Source organism: Toxorhynchites rutilus, chromosome 2, assembly GCF_029784135.1.
Source record: "Toxorhynchites rutilus septentrionalis strain SRP chromosome 2, ASM2978413v1, whole genome shotgun sequence".
In the NCBI taxonomy this organism is placed as follows: Eukaryota; Metazoa; Arthropoda; class Insecta; order Diptera; family Culicidae; genus Toxorhynchites; species Toxorhynchites rutilus.
The window spans coordinates 71,022,297-71,027,725 of record NC_073745.1 but is presented as its reverse complement, the minus strand read 5'-3'; the positions used below and the strand labels follow the sequence as shown (position 1 = coordinate 71,027,725).

Below are 5,429 nucleotides of genomic sequence, written 5' to 3'. Positions count from 1 at the left end.
CATTTTTAATTTTAAAAATTCTATTTGATTACATTTAACTCCACATATTTAGAATACATAATAATAATAATATATAACTTATTCTATGAGCAGCGTACACGAGGAAAGTTCCCGTTCCTCTTCCTGCTGCATCGCTCTAGTTTGCATTATTTAGGGAGTGTCGGTAGCACCAGCCCATTTCATCCGCATTTTGTTCTCTCGTGTCTCTATGAAGAAAAGAAATACATATGTTAATAATATTAAATATGTATATATGTAATGAAACGTAACATCAACAAAATGCTTACCTCCGAATCGCTTCATCTCCAAAATAGAAATAGCGATTGCAAAGTGCGCACATCACAGATGTTCTTCTTCTTCAATGGTACTAACGTTCCTAGAGGAACTTCGCCGTCTCAACGTAGTATTACTTGCGTCATTTTTATTAGTACTTAGTTGAGATTTCTATGCCAAATAATACGCCTTGAATGCATTCTGAGTGGCAAGCTCTAGAATACGCGTGATCACAGTGCTAGTCGGAGGAAATTTCTTTGACGAAAAATTCCCCCGACCAGAACGGGAATCGAACCCGAACACCCGGCATGTTAGTTATGACGCTAACCACTCGGCCACGGGAGCACATCACAGATGTTAGGTATGACAAAAAAACAAAGTTACTAATGGTATGAAGTAAAATCTACGAATCTCTGGTAGGAACGTTCATTGCGTCTGACATCGCTTTTACGCAATTTTGGTAATATTTACAAAACATTTGTATATTCTACCAATGTTTTGGCTACTAAAGATTTGGTAGCTGCTTTTACTAAACTATTTCTCCAGTGCATTTTCAAAACAAAAAAAACACTGATACAAAACCATTCCATCTTTTCTTGGACAATTGAAAAATGCACTGAGAGGAAAATTTAGTAAATATGACGAATTTTTTGGTAACAATTCTCTAGTCATTTTCTACCCTACTAATCATTGGTACATGTTACAAAAAAAGAATGGTAGGCACATATGTCAAACAAACTACAAATTGTTGGTCCAACATTGGTGCAATAACAGTGAAAATATTGCTTCATATTTGTTAGAGGTAATCATCAGGGATAATGACAATATTTTTTAATAATTATTTTTAATTTAAAAAATTGTATTCGATTGCGTTTAATTCTACATACTTAGAATACATTATACTAATAACTTATTCTATTAACAACATCAATAATTCTCGTTGGAATCATTCTATAAACTGCGTACAAGAGGCAAATTTTAATCGCAGCTTCAACCACCTCAATTTGATGAGCATTTCCAAAGCAAGTTCCCGTTCCTCTTCCTGCTGCATCGCTCTGATTTGCATTAGCTGATTAGCAGCTGATTAGCAGAGTGACGGTAGAATTAGCACGTTTCATCCGTATTTTGTTCTCTCGTGTCCCTATGAAGAAAAGAAATACATATGTTGATGATATTAAATATGCAATAAATTATGTATGTTCACCTTAAGTTTTTTACGGTCGATGATGTGTTGAAGAAAGATTCCAATCTTAGCGACAAACTCGCCGTTACCTTCAATCCCATAGCTTGGATAGTTTTTGGTAAACAAGTATTACGAGTCTGGGATCATGCCAGCTGTAAAGACAAGGAAAAAGGTCAATAGTGTTGTAATGTATAAAATATAACTGATGTTTATCCTTGGCGGGAATATGAAAATAGTTTCCCGACCGAGGTGACTGATGTAATGATGTAAAAAAAACGAATACTTATCTCCGATTTGTTTATGATGAATGATTGTACTGCATATAATTTTAAGGCCAACTAAAAAAGAAAAAAATGGTATTAGGTCAACTATGTTAATATGGATCAAAATTTCTTATGATATTTTCCCCGCTGAAAATATGAAAACAAATTCTCGGGGGAGTTGAATGCATAATTGAATTCAATAAAAACAAAGTGCTTACCTCCAAATCGCTTCGTCTCCAAAAGACAAAAGACAAAGTGCGCACATCATAGTTGTTAGGTATGACAATAAAAACAAACTTACTAATGGTATGAAGTAAAATACACGAATTCCTGGTAGGAACATTCATTGCGTCTGAAATCTTTTTTACGCAATTTTAGTAATATTTACAAAAAATGTGTATATTTTACCAATGTTTTTGCTACTAAAGATTTGGTAGCTGCTTTTACTAAACTATTTCTCCAGTGTGGAACAAAAGGAAAGAAAATCGTGAATCATGAAATAAGTTTTTTTTCTGGATTATGATTAGATTCCAATTGGTTTTAAAAAGAAACCCATAGATATGCTAAAAAAAATGCAATATATATATATATATATATATATATATATATATATATATATATATATATATATATATATATATATATATATATATATATATATATATATATATATATATATATATATATATATATATATATATATATATATATATATATATATATATATATATATATATATATATATATATATATATATACGTTATGTGAACATAAACCATAGTTTAGCGAGTCTAAACTGATCAGTATTATTTCTTTCTGATCATCGTCCCTTAGTTGTGATTTTTCGGTAGTTTAGATTTTGTTTACGCCGGGAAATCACTCGCTCAATCAGAGTATTTACGCCTGGCAAGCACGGTTCAAATTCTACAATTTTCTTCAAATTACCGAATGGAATACTCGAAAACTCCAATTCATTTTTCATCGATTTTAGTGTTGACGTATGCAATAAAAAAATGAACTAATTTCGGATGGCGATGAAAGACAATTTATAGGAACCAATTTTCTTTAAATCTTACGTTTATTAAGTCTACAACAAAAATGATTCAAGGCTGATGATTCGCAGCAGCAGCACTGTCAAGCAACTTGATGATTTTTCCATACTGCAAGCTCCACCCCACAGCGAAGGAGTTGGACATCCTGAGGCACTTTGTGTCCCCCAGATATAGCCGATCTGGTATTTAGGATATCATCTCTTTGCCACTCCTTAAGCCGGGAGATCCAACCAACCGGCCAAACGGTGGAGAAGAATCTAGCCAAAATGGACATCAGACGAGACCGGCCGTATCTGACCAGCAGGCAATCACCCAGAAGGAGTAGCTTGAGGTGCTGGTGAAAAACTTCTTTCCGGCGAAAGAAGTGAAAAACTTCTTTTCGTACTCATAATAAAAGACGAGACGTACTTGATGCTAGAATTCAACGAATGGCAGGGGACCGGGTACTTTACGTTCCCCAGGTAAGCAATGACGTCGAATATATCATTCACATCAAGTTCTTGAAGAAGGTCCTTCTCTGACAGACGTGAAGGGAATGTCCAAGCCGCTCTTCTTTCGAGTCATATGGTGAACGGAGAGATATATAGTACGAAGTGCTTGTCGGAGTTTGGAAGGTGATGTGGTCTTTATGCCGAAACTGGGATCAGCCCATTATGCCAAAAGATCACTGGAGGATGGATCGGCTGGAGATAAACATTATCGCGAAGACCCCAACCTTCCCAATATTCCCCAGCTGCGCCCGATAGAAAACTTTTGGGCGAAAAAGTAAAATAACACGCCGATATACATCTTTTCATCGGCCATGGTTCCGGCCAACTTCCGTAAGACCGCCCAGCGCTTCATTTACGATACTTCATCAAACAACTCTGCCTCTTCCTGTCGAGTATACACTAATTCTTCCGGCTTATTTAAAACGTTAAGCCCTGACCGAGCTAGGTGTCCAAAGATGAACTTTTCGTCTGACTCACGTTTGTCCCTGCGGATCAATAGGGGACTTTTATAAAAATCATTTTCCAATTTTGTGGATGTCGTTTCCAGTAGATACTCTCTAAACTTTCTTAAGTCCACTGTCGGTGCGATGAAACCAGCTCAACGTATTAATCGTTGAATGCATTGGAAGCGCTCTTGAACAGTCTGCCAAATAATTTTTTTTGAGGTTCATCCATTTAAGAAAATCAACATGATCAAATTGTGATATTGAAATATATTGATATTGCGGGACATTTTCGTTTCTTTTGCCAAATGTGGGACGTTTCGTGGGACGGAATCTTACGCGGGGCATTTTGTTGAAATGCGGGACGCCTGGTCAGTTTACATTAGACGCTAGACGCTAAATCAAAACCTTTTTCATTGAAATATGTGGTGAAAATTGGTCAAATTTCTGATTGTCCGTTTGACATGCGGTACAATGTACAACCAAAGTATGTCTGTCATGCTTCGAGGGTACCCGTACAACGCTGTACAGGTACAACGATAGTACAGCTGTGTGTCAGTCCATGATATAATGAATTACCTCTCCGTGGGACCCGTTTTGACAGCATTGAAGACACCGAAACGAATTCGCTGCGTTAACTGACTAATTAGACTTAAGTTTATATAGATGATAGATATACTATTCAGTCAAATTTAATAACTGAAGAAAGAAGCTACCCAGTGATAAGTTCAAATGTAGAGGTTGTGAATGATTTTGAATTGAGAGCATACAAATAAAATAAAACAGGGCATGTCTTGTTTCTCATGTTTGTGATGAAGTATTTGTTTGAATACTTTTTTTTTTTTGGAAATAGACTCCATTGATGATTCATGGTTCTGAATTCTTTCTACAACTTCAACGCTTACTGGTTCATGGAATAAACAGCTCTATTCCAGGCCACTATTTGGAATGTCAATCTCTACAATCACAGCTCTACGTCAAGCCCTAAGACACAGACCCTGCTTTTCTGCAGAAATATATCATTATTTCTTCGAAAATTGTAAGATCGTTATATTTGGTTAATGGTGGAACGGAAAAGTATCATTCTGATGGGACAAAGTGCTCATTGTAGTAGAAAACAATTACTAACAATTAGGGCAAACTCGAAACTCTCGGATAATAATATTGTTATGAAATACAATTGAAATAAAATTACCGACTAAAAAATTTGTCTGCAAAAAGGTTATTGTTCTTTTGCTTTGGGTTATGATAACTATATTCGTTTATAAACTAATTCTATGATGTTTATATCATAAATAATGCCATTGGCCTTTCAACCGGTTAAAATACCCAACCATCACGGTGATTTTTGGTCCGAAACGGTAGTAAATAAATTCTGAAGTTCTTCCTTGAACCCCTGACTGTTCATTCATGATGATGAAAAATATATCTCCTTAAGAGAATTTTCCTCTAGCGATCAAAATCCCATCTCCAAAATCGCGGTTTGAAAAATAAAGTTTATGCATGGAATCGAACAAAATTCCTACACTCAAAATTGGTTAACCCCTTCTCAAACGCGCTCCACTGCGTTTCAGGGCTAACTTCACACCCGGCGTGCGCTAGCACTAACCAGTGAAGCACTGTCAATCGCCAGACGCGAAAAGGATTTGTTGTGTCCACTACTTCCACACACAGTTCCGATGGGTTCGCTCTCTGGCTTTGCATACTTTTGCTTTCAGTACGTC

At 36.0% G+C, this 5,429-nt stretch overlaps 1 long non-coding RNA gene across 1 annotated transcript; it reads right to left on the bottom strand.

The window, feature by feature from the left end:
* Nucleotides 1-1,635: 1,635 nt before the first annotated feature.
* Nucleotides 1,636-2,187, bottom strand: LOC129765117 (uncharacterized). The gene is made up of 3 exons (XR_008741363.1): nt 2,128-2,187; nt 1,938-1,953; nt 1,636-1,794 (listed from the first exon to the last, which is right to left on the bottom strand). It is a non-coding gene; the product is annotated as an uncharacterized LOC129765117 (long non-coding RNA).
* Between the last annotated feature and the right edge of the window lie 3,242 nt (nt 2,188-5,429).